Source organism: Nannobrachium achirus (genome assembly GCF_963921795.1).
Source record: "Nannobrachium achirus genome assembly, chromosome: 14".
Lineage (NCBI taxonomy): Eukaryota > Metazoa > Chordata > Actinopteri > Myctophiformes > Myctophidae > Nannobrachium > Nannobrachium achirus.
The window spans coordinates 54,303,596-54,325,418 of record NC_137821.1 but is presented as its reverse complement, the minus strand read 5'-3'; positions in this window follow the sequence as shown (position 1 = coordinate 54,325,418).

Below are 21,823 nucleotides of genomic sequence, written 5' to 3'. Positions count from 1 at the left end.
GGAGGAGGGAAGTGACAAACATCACATCCAGAGACCAGGGTCTCTAACACCCAGCTGTGAGTCTAGTGAGGGACATGGGTCTAAAGATCTTCCTTACTTCAGCGTGGAACCTGGACCTTCAGACGCAAAGTAAGACCACAGATCTCTCAATGTGTTAATTGTAGTAATAAAGGTATTATTAACCATCTTGGTAAAAAAGACATTACAATTTATTTAGATAATAATTAAAAATAAGAGAAACATAAAGAGAAAGCTATAGGAAAGCGTGAATTATTTAATCACACATTTTGGTCAATTTTTTTGTCTGACCAGAATTATACATTTTAGTGTATGTGGGTGGGTGACGTGACGTAACGTTTTCGCTGTCCTCGGTGTCAAACATGTATAAATAAAAAATATATTTGTCAAAAACCTTCTGAATATTGTGCAGGACATTAAGCTTTATGTGAACTTACTCAAGATTAAAACATTTCATTCCTCATTTCTTCAGAATTTTCAACCAAACATGGCAAAACTCATATGGTGTGACTGTCCTGACCTTGTTTCTCAAAGTGGGAACTTGAATAAAACTAAGAAAAAGAATTGCTAAAAATCATTTGAAAATGAATTTAGGCTAAAAAAAAAAGTCTATTTGTGAGCCTATATCTTTTCAAAGTCAAAGCATAATGTTTTCAGTCATTTCTGATCAAAAACATTTTGTCCCCCAAACCAAAATCATTTGGTGTGACACTAGTTTGGACAAATTAAACAGGCAATTATTTGGACACCTATTGGCTAGAGAGGTCCTTCTTCTGTAAGGCTATTCAGCACTCCCAGCACAACTGCAAGACAGGTGTCTGAGGTGAGTTATGATTTTAACATTTTCATGAAATGCCATCTTGTTGAAACTTTGACAAACTCACCACTTTGGATGTCTGTTGGTGTGACACCTTTTCATTAAAAAAAGCTTAAGTTATTTGAAGTTTTGGTCATATTTCCATGTAGATCTAGGTTGCTTTGTTATAGCTAGCATGCTGTTAGCATGCTAATGTGTACATAGTAGCCTCAAGGTAAACCTAAATGCAGAAAACGTAATATGGTGTGACACTTAATCATAATGGTGTGACATGTCTGCTTGTCACGCCATATGACTTGATTGTCACACCATATGATTTATACTGTATTTAACTACAGATATAACAATAAATAACAAAGTTCCATGTTTCTTTTGTACATTTAAACATTTGTTTTAAACATTTTTACATAAAATGTAATTTAGCTTCATTCAGTGATACTTCAAATTCATCAGACAGAGCAGAAACCCCTTCACAGAAACCTTAACATATTGTTTCAATCTAAAAAATATTTTCTCTTTGTCTTAAACTATACATTCCATTTTCTTTTGTCAGCTGGAAAATGACAAGTGCTTAGAGAACGAGAAAGTACAGGGAGAAACTAAACAATGACCCAGCAAGGAGAGAGGAGCCAAAGGGGCGAGACTGCATTTTCTACGAAGAGCAGGAGGTTGTCTGTGGCATAGCAGAACCGCAACAAGGCAGCCGGTTTGCTACCCTCACCAAATACGACTGGCTGATGTACAATACAGTCTAAATGTATAATCTAATCTGATCTAATACTTTTGTACTTTCACTCACTGGACTGGACAGTGGACAGTGTTAAGGTAGGACCCGAGACAAAACTAGCGAAAATAGCTGATCTACAAGCTCTCAACACGTTGTGCTGCGAGAGCTTGTAGATCAGCTATTTTCGGAGTTGCGCAACCCAGCACTCTTTAGCTAGTGGAGATGTGGTGTAATGGCATGATTCCTAATTACATTTGTTCAACACAAAATGCTGTGTTCAAGTTCAGGAGACTTCGGAAAAAAGCAATTTACCTGAATGCTGAGTTCTGTTTCCACTAATTGGTGTTAATAAAATGTTGCCTTGGCTCCAAGTGTGGCTATGCGCCTTATTGTCTCTTTAGGATCCTTCTGCCGTGGGCCGGCAGAAGACTTAGGTGTGCGTAGCATTCCTGTGCACATCCTCATCATCCATCTACTACTACAATTCTTTCTTATCCCATGTTAAAGCCCTACAATAATATCCTGTTCAGAAATATTAAGGCCATGTTATCCTGGGTAATTGTTTAATCAATCAGTAAAGTTCAGTACTCACTAATAGGTAGGTTAAAACACAGTTTGCTTTGACACATGAAGATATGATCATACGGTGTGACACTAAATCATTTGGTGGGACATTCCAAATAGTGAAAAATCATACCTTTATTAATGATTAAACCAAAAAAATGTTTATGGATTACATAGAGAATATTATCAGGAAGAGTCACAAATATTTGTGTAATTTTAGAGAAAGTTTTGACAGAATACATTTAAAATATGTTGTAAGATCATGAACATGGGCCTCCCACAGAGTGTCGATTATGAAAAAAATATACAGATATAATTAATTTTCAAAAAACTATAGTGGATCACTGGTTAGTTATGATAAAGGACTTTGATAAAGTGAGTAACTTAAGAAAGATGTACTCCATTTTCATTTTATGAACAATTATTTTCATGTCACACCATATGACGATTTTAGGCACAAGTACAACAAACTGCTGAATAAAGTCTGATTCCAATAAAATATCTAAAAACAAAATGTATTTCCATAAGGTTGAGAGTGAGTAGAACAAAAGTAAATAACTTTTATGCCTGCAATTTAAAGTTTTTTTAAAAACACATTTTTTGGGGCGTCACGTCACTGACCCATATACGCTATTTAACATTATAGGGGCAGGAGTTTAAAGGACAACTTTGTTTTTTTACAACAAGGGTTCATATTTAGTGGCCAAGCCACGAAGTGGCAAAGGCCACTCATTGATATTGTACTTTCTCATTATTCCGCCACTTTTTCGGTCGTGGCTTGACCGTGAAGTCGCTTTTTATGAAACTCGGCAGTATGGTAGAGGACTATGCCAAACGGCGAAAACACGAAGCTCGCAACAATTGGCCAAAGGGTGGCACTGTAGGAAGCCTTTGAAAGTGCAAACTTTGAACAGGTATATCTCATGCTCTGTTTGACACAGAGCCATGAAACCTGGACACACATATGCATCTCCTCATGCCGAACAACCTTTACACTCTGAATTTTGACCTCTGACCTTAAGATCTCCCACCACTTTGAATTTTACATGAACTTTGGAACAATATCTAAAACATACATGCAAAGTCACATTTTCATGATTAAATACTGTAGAGGGTTAGTCCAAATATCACTGAAACCAATCTTACCCCAATTTGCCAAAGGGGGGGGCGCTATATCATTTTGAGCAGTTTGTAAAACACTTAAACCCGTTTTTATCCTGGGATTTTTGAGCAATTTGCATGAAACATTCTACACGCAATCTAAGGACCTTTATCTAACATGCCTATGAAGTGCGCACACAAAAAAATATATAATAATAATAATAAATATAGCTGTAAGCAGCGATAAAGTGTTCAAAAACGCCTCAAATCATGAACACAGCCTGTGATGTGCTTGAAATTTTGCACGCACATTCCCACTAGGAACAGATGCCACCCTTCTCACATTGGCCTGTTATAGCGCCACCAGCGGGGCAACTTTTGCATAACACATTTTTCGAACAAAATGCCTCAATTCATGCATGCAGCGTCTGATTACTGTGAAAGGCCTAAGAACACATGGCACCCTTCTCACATTAGCCTATTATAGCGCCACCAGGAGTCCAAAAAAACCTACCTGATCTGTTCTCGACTTCTCGGAAGAACACTGCTTCTAGTTTGTCTTTGATTTCTTTTCCAACTTTTCTTTTTTTCCCTTGCTGCTTTTTTGCTTTCCTATACTTTTTCCTAGCTTGGCCACTTTATCGCTGTTTGCAGCTATATTTCAGATTGTAATTAGAGAAAAGAAAAGATGAGTGTTAAAATGTTTTCATTTACTGCTTTCTATTGTTTTAGCGATTTTAGTAGTTTGATTTCAATGGGTGGGGGCATGCGTACAAGTGACTAAATATGTCTTTTTAGACACAATAAGCCGGCAATTGCAGTCACATCTGCCCATGAAATATTGCGGTGCATCTTGGTATTGGGCTTATTGTGTCTAAAAAGACATATTTACTAGTGCTGTTCGAGTTAACTAAATTAATCGCGATTAACTCACCGTTATGTTAATCGCAATTCATTATTTTAATCACAATTAATCGCATATTTATATATTATACCCATTTGGCCTTTGGACACCGTTTCTCAACATTATTATATCAACTATTATTTGGGGAGGTCTCCAGATGATTAGCTTAATGTGCAATATTGTTTTTTCACTCAACAGTAAACAATCCAACATACATGGTATCTACACATTTATAAAGTGACAATTTAATTATTTTATTAATATCTCTAATTGTCTCACAAGTAAATGAAGTAATTAACGAAAATGGTCAAACATTGGCTACAATATTGGCTATTTTGGCTACAAGGTCCATCCCTCTTGATATAAAATATAATTAAAGCATAAAGGTGGACACAACAGTAATCAGATTAAGTAAATTAAGCAGATCCTTATACCCATCAGCTGCAGTCTGTTTAATGCAATACCATAATGATTTATTTGGGTTTTTAATTGATTTTGAATTAAAGATTAACATACTTTCGCATATTTTTCCACTCCCAAGTTAATAGGGCCACAAAAGACTTGAAAGATATCCCTCTAAGTTACATTGTGAACTGATAAAAGCTGATGACTTATTTGCGATTAATCGCGCGATTAACTAGCTAAATCATGCGATTAATCGCGATTAAAATATTTAATCGTTGGACAGCACTAATATTTACACACACACACACACACACACACACACACACACACACACACACACACACACACACACACACACACACACACACACATTACAATGTATTTAGAAACAAAGGCAAACATAGAGAAAAAAGCTAGGAAAGCGTGAATTATTTCATCACACATTTTGGTCAATTTTGCTGTCTGACCAGAATTTAATATATATTTTAGTGTATATATTTAACATTAAAGGGGCGGGAGTTTAATTCCCATGTAAAACAATAATAATAATAATAAAATCAGCTGATTAGATGAACTGATCTGTATCAGCACCATGAAAAAGTCAAGTGAAAGTCCAGCAAGTGAATTGAGATGTTTTTGTTTTGTTTGTTTTTAGTGAACACCAACACCAGGTCAGCAGTGCATCTACACGGAGACGCTGGTCTAAAGATTTACCTCCAGACCTCAGTGGAACTGAGTCTGGACCTTCAGACACAAAGTAAGTTGATCTCTGATCGCTCAGTGTTGCTTGTAGCAATACTAGTGGTAACCAGTAAGACTATACTAGTGGTAACCAGTAAGACTCCCTAATCGGGAGATAAGCGACCGTCAGGTCGCAGCGTGATTTTAGGCCAAAATGTGTAGGAGCAGTGTCCAAAAATGTGTTTTAAAAAATCGGCCTGAAGGTGGCGCTAAATGGGACAGATCCATGTTGATGAGATGATTGTAGACATACTGTGTACCGATTTGCGTGATTTTAGGGCAAAAATTGTAGGAGCAGTGTCCAAAAATGTGTTTTGCAAGAATCGGCCTCATGGTGGCGCTAGAAGAGGGCCGTGTGAGAATGAATGGGTGAAGGTTGTGGTTTGGCATGCAAGGAGTGTGTGTGCAAAATTTGGCATGGATCGGGGCAACGGTTGCGGAGATATGAGCAGGGCAAAAGTGTGACGTGTGACAGACTCACAGACTGACTGACGGACAGCTGGTCGAGGTTTTGATAGTAAATGCGACCTGACGGTCGCAATAACTTTATTTGTAGGCCCTAGAGCAGTGGTTCTCAAAGTGGATTCCAGGGACTCTGGTTCTAGTGGATAAGATGTTGGAGACCCAGGTTCAGTATGTGTGTTCGGCATGTGTGTCTGTGCATTCAGTTGGTCACTAAAGTATATGTGTGACTCATTGCACTCCATAGCTTGAGAGACATACGTATGTGTCCCATAGGCTGGAGGTGGTAACACACACATTTGAAACGTTTATTTATGACCACAAAAACAGAAGTACAACGATCTCGCAATCTTTGTTACGGAAGTGTGTGTGTGTGTGTGTGTGTGTGTGTGTGTGTGTGTGTGTGTGTGTGTGTGTGTGTGTGTGTGTGTGTGTGTGTGTGTGAGAGAGAGAAGCATGAGAGCGTGGGAGAGATTGTGCACGTGAGCAGATCACCTCTGCTAGATGCTTTGTAGGACCTGTAATGATTTTTCTTCACCAGCCGGGGCGCTGTTTTCAATGTATGTTTTAATACATACTCATAAAATCCATTTTATAAGGTCAGACCAGGGGCATAGTTCTGCCGATTTAAAATGACTCCAATACGGAAGTAAAACTTCCTATGATTGGCCGCTAGTTGCGCTGTTTTCCCCCCCGGCCGGTCGCAAAAAGAATTGTTCTCCATTGGATCCCATTCATTTTCCCCTTTCGTGTTCTAACCTTAATTAACATTTTCATGAATACTTTATGGTTCCTATCGCTAGTTAACGATTGCCTTTCAATCACCATCATATGCGTTTTGTCAAAATTTGGTCCAATTTATTTTAAAATAAATGTTAAAGTTGCGGGGCGTGGCCGACTTCTGATGGAACTGATATGCGGCCAGCCTGCATGGCTGCATGCACACCACAACTATAGTTGCCCAGAGCAGATATAACAACTCGTCGTAATGCGACGCACTGTTAGCTTGTAGATTGGTTTTCTTTGTACAACAGCGTATAAACATTGTTACAATATAAAACTAATATACAAACCCAGGTTACACTGTACAATATAGGCAGACGCTCTTAATCCAGAGCTATTAAAATGAGCGAGGACATAAATACAGAGAATCAAAGAGGAGGAATAGGCTGAATGATGTACAACTGTAAAGACCTCAATCAAACAAAAATGACATGAATCAAGCGCATTTACGTTAACGATCACTGATTGAAATAACCTCTTTAATATGTAGGAATAATTAACCCACGACACTGCATATGTCAGCTCAATAATTAGTTTATGAATCCATTCATGAATCTAGCTTACGTCTACTGTAGGCTACTTAGCATGTCACAATCAGACTGTAGTCACAATGGAACATTCATATGCATATTGCATCCATTCCTACATTAATCGCATTGTTGTTAACATAGTTATATTGTTGACAGCTTTGGTTAAGAGGTGTGAAAACTAATAATGCAACTTCAGTCCTATAAACATCACAAATCCCTGTTAAATATGAATAAACACATGCATATTTTTCTGGACGATTGCCTCTTTGCTTGGTGAAAAGCAAAAGTCTAGTGGACAAATGGATTATTAAAAAACCCAGCGGAACTGCACAGGCACTTTCAAAAGTAGAGTCCTCAACAAGGCTTTCAATGCGGGGTACAGAGTCCTAGACGGCCCAGTCAGGTTAGCGGCAGCTGCAGCGGCTACTCCAGAGTCCAAACGTTCGGTGCACAAATCTCTGTGGCAAAATTAAAACGTTTTTCGGACATGTACTGTCACTGCAGTCCGTCTGTGTCAGCCATACTGGATTTGTTTTTCGCTGGCTGGCTTGTGGGCGGTCCACGTTTTCTTCTTCGTCTGCTATATTTTCAGCAGAGCTCAACACATTCTCCCGAGTATCCTTGCGGTTGCACGTGACCGTTGGCAGCCAATAGCATCTCTGGTGCCTTTACAATTCTATTTATTTCTATGATAGCGACACCCATTTCAAGGTGTAGAAAAGGGCCATTTGCGCTGCATAGAAACCAATGGCTTCGCTTTGTCCATATTTTTCTACAGTCTATGGGTCAGACACTTAGGCTACTTCATGACTAGCCTTGGGTCAAGACTATGATCTATGTATTTTATCTATTTTGACGGGGCTCCTAGTCCTATCACACAGTTTCACAAGTCTCATTAGGACTTGACACAACAGGGTGTAATGTAACACGGCTAAAAAACTGCCTTAACCCTTAAGTTCTGTTCAGATTCACGACACCTTCGTTCTGTTCGGGTCATTTTGACCCGGGGGATATTTGGTTTAAAAAAAACAACACTAATATAAATTTTAACTTAACAAATCATCATGATACATTGACTTTGACTCAATACCAAACAATTCATATGATATATATGGTACATGTTTGCATTTCTGCTTTGCTATATCACATTAAACACTGAAAGAGCTAGGCGTTTTTACTGATTTAGCTGAAATTCATGTAAAAAAACAAAAAACGACTTTATTTAATACTGGGCAATATTGCTCATGCTTATAGGAAAAAAAGGTGGAAGGGGTTAGGGGGTGATTGTGTATCTGTGTTTGTACATGATTCCTTGTATTTCTGTGCATCAGGGGAGGGGGGGGGGTTAGGTGTGGGGAGGGGGGGGGGTGTGGGGGAGGGTTCGGAATGGGGCTTCGGAAGGGGGGTGTTAGAAGTTGGGGTGACTGTGTGTCTGTATTTTGGCATAATACTGTGTATTTCTGTGCATCTGTGCTTCCGGGTCAAAATGACCCGAACAGCACTAAAGGTTCAAAAAATATGAGGGGGGTGTAGCATGGGTGTAGTGCAAAAAGATTTTTTTTACATGTTCATCTCAGAAGAATCTTTAAGGCCAGTGAGTTTCAGGTGGAAAACATTTTAACTTCTACCTTTTTTTTCCAAATGAAAATGTAAAACGGGTCAAAATGACCCGAACAGCACTTATTGTTAAACATTGATTGATTGAAGACTTTATTAGAAGTTTGCATAGGAAAAGGTACAGTTTCATGACAGTACAGTTCACTTGGACAAGTCAAGGTGATCCTACATGTATACTGTATATAAACACATGCTGACCATTAGTTTCTGATTGGTAACCCACCTGGATTTATTTTAAGGTATCTGGAATTTATATAGTGCTTTTCTGAGTACCCAAAGTTGCTTTACAATTGTGTATGTGTCTCCAATTTGTAAAAAATGTTTAGTATTGAAAGGACACAATGTTTAATCTTACTGCTTACTATTGTTTTAGTGATTTTAGTGGTTTGATTTCAGTGGGTGGGGGCATGCGTACAAGTGGCTAAATATGTCTTTTTAGACACAATAAGCCGGCAATTGCAGTCACATCTGCCCATGAAATATTGTGGTGCATCTTGGGAATGGGCTTATTGTGTCTAAAAAGACATATTTAGACACACACACACACACACACACACACACACACACACACACACACACACACACACACACACACACACACACACACATTTAGAAACAAAGGCAAACAGAGAAAAAAGCTAGGAAAGCGTGAAATATTTCATCACACATTTTGGTCAATTTTGCTGTCTGACCAAAATTTAATATATATTTTTAGTGTATATCTTTAACATTAAAGGGGCGGGAGTTTAATTCCCATGTAAAACAATAATAATAATAAAATCAGCTGATCAGATCAACTGATCTGTATCAGCACCATGAAAAAGTCAAGTGAAAGTCCAGCAAGTGAATTGAGATGTTTTTGTTTTGTTTGTTTTTAGTGAACACCAACACCAGGTCAGCAGTGCATCTACACGGAGACGCTGGTCTAAAGATTTACCTCCAGACCTCAGTGGAACTGAGTCTGGACCTTCAGACACAAAGTAAGTTGATCTCTGATCGCTCAGTGTTGCTTGTAGCAATACTAGTGGTAATAACTTTATTTGTAGGCCCTAGAGCAGTGGTTCTCAAAGTGGATTCCAGGGACTCTGGTTCTAGTGGATAAGATGTTGGAGACCCAGGTTCAGTATGTGTGTTCGGCATGTGTGTCTGTGCATTCAGTTGGTCACTAAAGTATATGTGTGACTCATTGCACTCCATAGCTTGAGAGACATACGTATGTGTCCCATAGGCTGGAGGTGGTAACACACACATTTGAAACGTTTATTTATGACCACAAAAACAGAAGTACAACGATCAGGGGCGTCACAAGGGGGGGGGGGGGGGGGGGGGGGGGGGAGTGGGACTGAGTTACTAGGGCCCAAGATGGAGGGGCCTTAATTATTTTATGCTTTAGCTATTGAAAAATAGCAGATATACAAGCTCACAGCATGGCACAGAGTGCCACGCTGTGAGCTTGTAGAGCTGCTATTTTTGAAAAGTTGTGAAGAGTTGTGCAAATGTATTTTTAAGCGAACATTTGTAACTCAAATTTTGCTTCTGGGGGGTCCTTGGAACTAAATATTTCGAGATTGGAGTCCGCAGCCAAATATATATAATTTTGGGGATCCTTGACATGACAAAGTTTGAGCACCACTGACATAGAAACATAGGTTTTTCAAAAAACCTTAGAAGGATTTGAAATATTCAAAGACTTGCACACATTTTCACGATTTTTCAAAAATAGCAGATCTACAAGCTCACATTTTAGTGTACATATGTACACTAAAATGTGAGCTTGTAGATCTGCTATTTTTGAAAAAATTATAGGGACAGGAGTTTAATTCCATGTAAAAAAAAAAATCAGCTGATCAGATCAACTGATCTGTATCAGCACAATGAAAAAGTCCAGCAAGTGAATTCAGATGTTTTTGTTTTGTTTGTTTTTAGTGAACACCAACACCAGGTCAGCAGTGCATCTACGCAGAGACGCTGGTCTAAAGATTTACCTCCAGATCTCAGTGGAACTGAGTCTGGACCTTCAGACACAAAGTAAGTTGATCTCTGATCTCTCAGTGTTGCTTGTAGCAATACTAGTATGGAGGTAGATCTGTATCAATATCGCACACGTGTATTTTGCGATTTGAGCAGTTGTACTTAAAAATCCACACAGTTGTAACTTGGAATTTGCGCACGTGTATAATGGAATCTGAAAAAAAAACAAAAAACACACACACTCGTGCCCTGCCCTGCACACGTACGCATTTCCATTTACAATCTCAACTCCTTTTCAACGTGCTCGCAAATCGTCATTTACAGTTGCTCAAATCAAGATTACAAGCACTCGCACTTTTTCAATGTACCCTGCTCGCTTTATAGCCAGATTTTGAAATGACATATCGATGAATATGTTTCAATATCGAGAGCAATGTTTAAACTAAATTTGAGTAAGTGTACATTGACGTCTATGATGGAATCTGAAGTTGAAAAAAAAACACACGTACACCACACGTTCAATGTACAACCTCAAATCTTTTTCTACACCCTCTCAAATCTTCATATTCACTTGCTCAAAAAGCACTCACACTTTTTCAATGTCCCCTGCTCGCTTTAGCCAGATTTTGCAACGACATATCGATGAATGTGTTTCAATATCGAGAGCAATGTTTAAGTAAGTGCACATTGACATAGCTGCGTTTGTAAAGCATAAAGCGCGCGTGAGCAGAGACAATTGCGTGTGTAATGAGGCAAATCTGCTTTGCAGAATAATTTTGTTATGTGTGCGTGTGTGTGAGAGAGAGAAGCATGAGAGCGTGGGAGAGATTGTGCACGTGAGCAGATCACCTCTGCTAGATGCTTTGTAGGACCTGCAATGATTTTTCTTCACCAGCCGGGGCACTGTTTTCAATGTATGTTTTAATAAATACTCATAAAATCCATTTTATAAGGTCAGACACTTAGGCTACTTCATGACTAGCCTTGGGTCAAGACTATGATCTATGTATTTTATCTATTTTGACGGGGCTCCTAGTCCTATCATACAGTTTCACAAGTCTCATTAGGACTTGACCCAACAGGGTGTAATGTAACACGGCTAAACAAACTGCATTAAACATTGATTGATTGAAGACTTTATTAGAAGTTTGCATAGGAAAAGGTACAGTTTCATGACATGGACAAGTCAAGGTGATCCTACCTGTATACTGTATATAAACACATGCTGACCATTAGTTTCTGATTGGTAACCCACCTGGATTTATTTTAACATATCTGGAATTTATATAGCGCTTTTCTGAGTACCCAAAGTTGCTTTACAACTTTACAAGTGTGTATGTGTCTCCAATTTGTAAAAAAAAATGTTTAGTATTGAAAGGACAAAATGTTTAATCTGTAATTTTTTAAAGTGTTTAAGGAACACATCACATCACGTTTCATAAAAGAAAAATAGAACAATTGTATTATGAATCACTTCTCTTCACAATACTATTTTGGAATTGACAGAAGTTGCCTACTGAAGGTGCCATTTATATTGGGTTTATGGATTACAGCAATTTACAATCTCACAACTGCTAAATGTTGGGTCATGTCCGAATGAGAAAATGCTTGATAGGATCGATACAATACATAGATTATAGTCTTGATCCAAGGCTAGTCATGAAGTAAGTATTTGACCTTGACCATAAAATGGATAAAAAAGATCAAACCCCAAAGTCACTGTTATACTGTAGTATATAGAGGAAGAGATATTTATACCAGTAAGACTCCCTAATCGGCAAATAGGGCAAAAATGTGTTTTTCCAAAATCTTCCTGATGGTGGCGTTAGATGGGCCAGATGCGTTTTGATTACGTGACTGTAGAGATACTGTGCTATTTGCGTGATTTTCGGGCAAAATCTGTAGGAGCAGTGTCCAAAAATGTGTTTTAAAAAATCGGCCTGCAGGTGGCGCTAAATGGGACAGATCCATGTTGATGAGATGAGTGTAGACATACTGTGTACTGATTTGTGTGATTTTAGGGCAAAATCTGTAGGAGCAGTGTCCAAAAATGTGTTTTTAAAAATCGGCCTGAAGGTGGCGCTATATGGGACAGATCCATGTTGATGAGATGAGTGTAGACATACTGTGTAGCGATTTGTGTGTTTTTAGGGCAAAAATTGTAGGAGCAGTGGCCAAAAATGTGTTTTAAAAATCGGCCTGAAGGTGGCGCAATATGGGACAGATCAAAGTTGATGAAATGAGTGTAGACATACTGTGTACCGATTTGCGTGATTTTAGGGCAAAAATTGTAGGAGCAGTGTCCAAAAATGTGTTTTGCAAGAATCGGCCTCATGGCGGCGCTAGAAGAGGGCCATGTGAGAAATGAGGGGTGGGGTCTCCGCGCCGCCTTGGCGGACGAATAGGTACCGGCCCCGGCTCTCCCGGACGCTCCTAGCCCAAGTTACGGCATTTTATGTGAGCTGCAGTGGAGGGGGTCCTGGGGGCGTCACCACTTTTGCATCCGTTCTGGAGCACCAGGAGTCGGTGGTCCCCGGGAATTCCCCGTGAGCAGCCCCGTTGGGGTGGTCATTTGGTCATTTTTGCACATTTGGTCATTTTTTACACCTGGGGTCCCCCAGGGACCTGGGGGTCCCTGGAGCTCCTTGGAGGTTGTAGTTTGGCAGGTAAGGAGTGTGTGTGCAAAATTTGGCATGGATCGGGGCAACGGTTGCGGAGATATGAGCAGGGCAAAAGTGTGACGTGTGACGTGTGACTGACAGACTGACGGACTGACTGACTGACGGACTGACAGCCGGTGGAGGTTTGGATAGTATAGGAGTGCAAGTAACTGCAACCTACAGTGGCAATAAAAAAGAACAGTGACACCTACTGGTTAAAGATAGCATTTTATTTATTATTATTAACCATGTTCATACTGCATACAGCAAAACCATCATTCAGCCCTAAGACAAAGCCTCTTTGAGAAAATAGACTCTTTGTAAAATAAAATTGTCGAGTTATGTACTCATCTCCACATAGAAAGTGTATATGCACTGCATAAACGTTGAATAACAGTTAACTCTGAACCGGAAGTAATAGGCCATCTTGAGATGGAGAGTTGACCACACATTGAAAACAGTGCCCCGGCTGGTGAAGAAAAATCATTGCAGGTCATACAAAGCGTCTAGCAGGCTGATCTGCTCGCTTGTGCTTCAAACACACACACACACACGCACACGCACACGCACACGCACACACGCACACACACACACACACACACACACACACACACACACACAAATTGTCAACTCCCTTTCTACGTGCTCGCAAATCATCATTTACAGTTGCTCAAATCAAGATTACAAACACTCACATTTTTTCAATGTCCCCTGCTTGCTTTTGCCAGATTTTGCAACGACATATCGATGATTATGTTGCAATATCGAGATCAACAGTTCAACAAATTTGAGCAAGTGTAAATGACGATTTGCGAGCGCATAGAAAGGGAGTTGAGATTGTAAATGGAAAAGCGTACGTGTGTAGGGCAGGGCACGAGCGCGTTTTTCTTTTCTTTTTTTTCAATTTCAGATTACATCATACGCGTGTGCAAATTCATAACTACGAGTGCTCAAATCTTAATGTACAACTGCACAACATCAGAACTGTCTTCTCACGAATATGAAAAATAATTAACTCTCACTTTTGTCAGATTTTGCAACGACATGTTGATGAATTTGTTGCAATATCGAGAGCAACAGTTTAACACATTTGACAATTTGCGAGCGCGTAGAAAGGGAGTTGAGATTGTAAATGGAAATGCGTATGTAGGGCAGGGCACAAGCACAAGCACGTTTTTCTTTTTCCTTTTTTTTCAAGTTCAGATTCCATCATACACATGAGCAAATTCATAGCTACGAGTGCTCAAATCTTAATGTACAACTACACAACATCAGAACTGTCTTTGCAAAATTAAAATACATTATTAACCCCATACACTGGAGATAATAACTTTATTTGTAGGCCCTAGAGCAGTGGTTCTCAAATTGGATTCCGGGGACTCTGTGGGTTCTTGTAGGGGGTCTAAAGTGACCCATACAAGTCTGTAACTCTGACAGTGTACAAATGGAACAAAATGAACCCATTGTCTGACAGTGCACAAATGGAACCATACATTTGGTTCCATTTGTACACTGTCAGAGTTAAGGGGATACCTTGAAATTTGAAAGTTTGAGAAATATTTCCCTAGAGCACATTTCTAATAAAAGCAGTGAAAAGTGATTTTATGATTTAGAACAACATAATTTGATATTAAATAATGTTAAACTAGAAAGACTCTGATAGGCCTTTTTGCCTACCCAGGCCTGTATACGTTATAGGTTGCAGTCAGGACCTGAAGGAGTAAAATCACTTTTGTAGATGTGCTCCTCTACACACGATTATAATTTGGAGTTGATAGGCTGAAATTCAGAAATTCCACTTTAGACTAGTGGATAAGATGCTGGCATTCCATGATTCAGGAGACCCAGGTTCAGCATGTGTGTCTGTGCATTCAGTTCGTCACTACAGTATATGTGTGACTGATGTAATATGCTGTAGTTGCAGCTGTTTTTGTCCTTATTGGTCTATTGCCAGAGAGGGCTGAAAACCCTAGCTCTCGCCGACCTTCTCATTCTGTGTGTGCTGTGAGCGTAGTTGCTCAGCCTTTAGAGAGATCAAAGCTTTGATGGATACAGGCCAGTATATTAATGTACAATGTGTGCTTACGTTTATTTTTAACAGGGACAGGGGCATGAGGAGAAAACTGAAAAAGGTCAACTTTAAAGAGGCAATAAAGGAAGCTGGAATCAAATATCAGATACAACCATATAAAAAATACCTGGATACAGTTAAAGAAGAGGATTCTAAACTCAGGATGTTCACCATTGGAGAGAAAGATCCAAATATACCAAATAAAACCATCCTACTGATTGGAGAGGCAGAAGCAGGGAAGTCTACTTTTATTGATGCCATGCTGAACCATTCAATGGGCACACAATATGAAGACAATGAATGGTGTACAGTTATAGATGAAGTACATAATCAGTCAGAGAGCCAAACTACAGCCATCACAGTTTATGACATCTTTGGACTTCATAATGAAAACTTCCCCTACTCTCTGACCATCATTGACACACCTGGGTTTGGAGCCACCAGAGGTGGTGTTGAAGATCGACAAATAGCAAGAACTTTACAAAGTTTGTTCATTGCTGAAGATGGAGTCAAACAACTTGATGCTGTTGGCTTGGTGTTGAAAGCAGGTAACAATCGTCTTAGTGAAAGACAGCGCAACATTTTCAACTCTGTTGTCTCTCTTTTTGGGAAAGACCTGGAAAAGAACATTGTAGCTCTGATTACTCATTCTAGTGGATTAACTCCCTCTAATGAACTTCATGCTCTTCAAGTTGCAAACGTCAAGATGGCAAGAGATGAAAACAAACCAATCTACTTCTTATTCAACAACTGCCAAAACGAATTCACCAGTGCAAAAGAAAAAGAGAAACGGGCAAGGAAATACGCTTGGGAAACATCACAGAATGGTATGAACGAATTCTTGGAGTTCCTTAAGAAAGTGGAGACTCAAGATTTAAAACAGACAGCTGATGTTTTGATGCAACATATCCAGTTAGAGGCATGGTGCAACAATTTGAAGGAACGGATTGAGTTTATAGAGATGAAACAAAAGGAAATCCAGCAAGTCAAAGAGGCAATAGAGCAGTTAGACAAGGAAGCTGACAACGTCGAAGTTGATGAAGCCTACAAAGAGCTAGAAAGTATTGGTGGTTTGTGGGACAACAAGGCCACCCTCTGTACAATCTGTGAGGAAAACTGTCATTACCCAGGGTGCACATGGTCCTGCAGGTGTGAAGTCATGACAGGTGAAAACTGTACATCATGTGCACAGAAGTGTCACTACACCAAACATGTTAAAGATGAGAATAAATATGTTCCCAAGACAAGGAAGGTTAAGAAAACAGTTGAAGATGTCCAGAAGAAGTATAAAATTGGTGAAGAGAAGGGTCAGAAGAAAGCATTGTTGGCAGCAATTGAGAAAGACCTGGAATCCACAAAAAAAGAGAGAGAAACCCTCATTAGCGGAATCTACGAGTGCATTGTCAAACATGAGGAGATCGCTTTGTATAGTGACTTATTCAACACCTACATCCCTCTGGATTTTGTGATCAACAAACAAGAGGAGAGAGTAAAGAAAATGAATAGAATCGCATTGAGCAGCAGGAGGAAGAAAATACATGACTAACCTTTGCTATGACGATGTAATCTGATATAATGATGTCTGGAGACGAGACATGCCAGCTATACAGAAATATACAACCGAAATAATTCCAAAATACTGCAAAGGCTTGCGCATTTAGCCATATTTTCTATTTTCCCCACCGATGATGTCACTGGTAGGCGGATTTCTGAACTGTCCACAGCCCTCCTCTGAGACACAGACCGATTCGATAAGACAATTACCATAATATGGTACCATGGCATTATAATATTATTATAATGAGCTTTAGTGAGCTTTAGTGCCATGATACACCTGGGACCACCCTGTGAAGCCATGACACGTTCTAATTGCAATGAGCCTTCATGTCTTCATTCAGGACTGAACTAAGCAGCCCATCAAAGGCTCAGAAAGGACGATCTGTGTTATCGCTCTGTCAGCACATTAGGTGAAAGAGGGCAGCATGCAAGTGTTAACAACTTGTTTCTAAATAATAACTACATTGAGGGCATAAACATTCATCTTTACCTGAAGATTACACGTCCTGGATATGCACATAATTATGATCAAACTGGTTGATGTCAACTTGTTGAAATGCCTTGTTTGCCAATTAAAGAAGAGATGGGGAAGTCTCACTCTTTCGACAACGCAACATTTCGACAACGGATGGTCGGCAGGATAGCGCCTCACCCCACGGAGGTTAGGGTTAGGGTTTGGGTTAGGTTTGGTTGTCGAAAAGATGACATGTAGAAACATCGACACGCTCCCAGAAGAGAGTAATACAAACTACACCAGCAGCAATACAAAGACCCCTTCCTCAGCGCTCCTACTATCCCAACACCATCCAGTACGGCAGCAACAATCACTTTTTTCACATCTCAGACTCTATAGGCTAAGGGTTACCAACAACATGCCCTTGACTCCATTTACCTATTCTACTTTTACCTACTGTATACTACTTGACCTCAGTGTTGACTTTTGATGACAACAATCCTTGTCACATGCCTCCAGTCCTCGATAAAATGGCCTTCACTGGTTAAAATTATACCTCTCCAAACGACAGCAACTCATCACCATCAACAACTGTCCCACGTCCCAGTTACCCAGTCCCCCAAGGCTCCTCTTCATCCTCAATATTCTGCCACATGGAGAGATCATTTGCCACCATAGCCTCCAGTTTCCCAGCTATGCCAGTGACACACAACTTTGCCTCTGTACCCAACACTGCAGCCATTTCACCCTCGCCACCAGCCTCACAGATGTAAAAACATGGATGCAAAATAACTTTCTCAACACAAAAGCAATAAATTGTAATTTCCCTCAACTCCCTCACCTGCTCCATCCAGGAATTGTCACTGTCTCAGAATGATCCTCGATTCAACCTCTCATTCCTCCAACACGTAAACAAGATAACATTAACTGCCCTTTTCCACCTGAAGCATATTGTCGGCCTCTAGTCCTCTTCATCTTTCCCCGTGGTGAAGCACGCACACAGTGATGAAGCTGGCTCGACTAATAGAACAGCAACCTTCATGGCATCACCAAAAATCCTCAATAAATTCCATTGTCTCTATGTTCAAATGTCTAGCTGCTCTCCTGCTCACCCAGTTCCAGAGCCCACATGACACCAGTACTCCAAGACCTTCAGTGCTTCCGTTAGAACATCTACAAGGCACTCATCATCTCTGATCATCCGGCCCTCACTATGGACATTGTTATCCCCTGCAGTCTTCAGGAGCGCTAATATTAATGAAAATGTATCTACTACTTCTCTCTCCTTACTTGGTGACGCCAAGATATGTCTCTTGACTTACACTAACTCTGCTCCCCCTTGTACAAAAACCAAGTCGACCACCTCAAATCCAAGGGCTGCCAGCTAAATTGCCTTTCCAAAACAAAGAAGAAAACAGTCTCACTGTCCACTCAGAGGAATGCAAACTACGCTGGTAGCAATACAAAGACCCCCTCAGCGGTTACATATCGGCACTCCGAAACATCGCTATTCCGACCACCTAAACCAAACCTTAAACCTAACCCTAACCTCAGTAAAACGAATGCCTGTGAATGCTAACCTGGTGAAATGCTAACCTGCCAACACTGGTGAATGCTAACCTGGTTTTGGAATGGGGATGTTTTGGAATGGAGAACTCCCCCCCCCCACCTCCTCCGAGCAGTGCTCCCACTACTCCAGTCATCCAGTATAGCAGCAAGAATCCTAAATTACTTTTCTCTATCATCCTCGACCTATGGATACCATCTACCAAATGTTAATCATCTTTCAGAAAGAAATGGGCACAATAGCTCCCCCGACCCCGTTCAACTCCATGCTCCTACATTATCATGCCCCCTCCCACTCCCTCAGGGCTGGTGACACCACATCCTGGAAATGCCCAGGACCAGCACCAAGCCTGGGGTTCTATGGCATTGCTGCCTCAACCCTATGAAATTCACGTTAAAGGACAACTTCAGTTTTTTACAACAAATGGTAAGACGGAATTCATTTCCCAGTGGATTCCTTGTGACTCGCATCTTGCAATTTTCCAGAATTGCCTCATTCTAGTTTGTTTAATTTATTCTGTACCATATTTACCATATTTTATTTTATAGATGTGCCGTTTTATACTTTTATTATATTTTTGTCATGTTTTGTTTAGCATTTTTATATTAAGACAATCACACCTTGAGTGAAGTGAGTGGTGCTATTTATGAGTTAATTTGTATCCCACTAGCCACAGTGCGTCCTGCGAGGCTTGGCCAATAATGGGACCCTGGAATACAACAAACTTTTAGCCGTTTTTAGACACGTTCCCCTGCAGTTTCACACAAAAAACTTTGATCCGTTTGTGCCAGGATGTAAGCTATATCTAGGCCTAAGCCCTGGATATTTTTGAACAGGTTAGCCTCTTCGTTTTTGACAGGACAAAGCCATATGTTGGAGCTATAGCTCCTGTTCCAGGAGCACCACTCACAAATGTGCTTTCACATGTTGATTGAGCCTATCAATTATGAAAAAAAGGGGAAAAAATACAACTTTCCACTAGCTGTGCGTCAGCTGTGATTGTTCTTTGATGTTTTAGCTAGTAAAACAACAATTTAAAACATTTCCTATCCACAGTGTCAGTGATTTTGTATCAAGATCTTCTGAATAGTTTTCCAGAGTGAGGAGCATGATTCTTCCTCCCTAAAAGGCATGCAATTTGAAATAATGTAATATATTACTAATAAACTTGAACATAATAGGCTACTTAAGTTCAAAGACTGTGGGATTATTCTAATGCTGGTGCTATTGCCTTATTATTCAGCTGCCAGCAATGCTGTTAAAGTTAAGGTTATATCATAAGTGATATTCATGACACAATCTGACCTTGCTATTGAAATTATATCTATGTGGGGTGGGGGTGGGGAAATGTCTCTGGTAGGTATTTAGGCCCCATTTACAGTGGCAGCCAAATCCTGCCTGAGTCAGATCTGTGTCACATCCAGATTGGAATCTGATTGGTTCCATGTGACCATTTAAACCAATCGGATTCCAATCTGGATGTGACACTGATCTGATTCAGGCTGGATTTGGCTGCCACTGTAAATGAGGCCTAAGTTTCAGGTTCTTTGAAGTTCATTCATTGTGATTGTGACGCTCGCTGACTTTGATGTGGACCTACGTTCCTCTGCAACGAAGCTAGAGCGCACTGAAAACTCTGTAATAAGTATTGCCATTCTGACAAGTAAAAGAAGAGAACTTGATAACCCTTGTACTGAATATTCCTTCCTCCTGCACATAGACACTAAAAGTTATGCCTTGTTACGTCTCACAACAATATAATATCTTCTTGAGCCCCATTGCCCCAACCGGCAGGGGCAATTATTGCTTTCATCCATACATTACTCATATTACATTATTATTACACCTTATTGTGACTTGTTTTTTTTATAATTTTTCACCCTATACTTTAACATTACTAATATTACAGCTCTACTTTCACTCAAACGTCTGTAGAGTTCACATCAGGGGTAGGCAACATTAGGCATGGGTGCCAACATTGGCACAGGTGAGGGAGATCACTGGCATAAATGTGTGTGAGAGAGATTTCTTTTTATTAAAATATAATATATGTAATGAAAGAAAAGTCAGTTTGTCCACTCACATCTGTATGCAAATGCAAATGACATCCTGCACATAATTTGATTTTTACATTAATTCAAACTCTGGCTGGGGATTGAGTCTTGGATATACTGTAGGTGAGTGACGTGAGAGGCTAAGGATCACTGCATCCTGATGTGAAGGAACATTCATTCGGAAGAGGGAGAAGATGAAAATAACTAAAGGTTGTTATGTATATGGACAATCAAAATATGTTGGAAATACGTTTTGACGCAGTCTCTTATTAAACATAATGATGACACGGCACACTGACCATAAAGAAAAAAAAAATGGCACTTCATGTCAAAAAGCTTGCCGGCCCCTGGTTTACATAGTTTGGAATATATTCATAAATTTTTGCCTTGATGACACCTTCGTGGACATTTTCTCAATTCACTATGTTTTCACTGAGGTCTTGAGGCTCATTCACTATTCAGAATGCACATTATGCATGGGTATGGCGGGGGTATGCAGCTGCATGCCATACCCTGGGTCCAGGGGGAATATAAAAGTTACTTTTAAATATAAATCCATGAATGTCTCTTTGTCTATCTGTGCTGGTTATTATGTTGTTAAATTACAGTAAAAGATAACTACAAATGCAAAATTTTACAAAAATGTAATGGTCACTTTAACAAGGTATTATAATTATATTCTCCAGACTTGTATTCTCCCAATCTTGACAAGATGGTATATTCCCAGGTTCCACAGGTCAGCTGCACAGGTGCAATGCTTTATTGTTAATTGTGGCACGTTTACTAACATGCCAAGTAGTTTAGCTGCACTTGAACAACC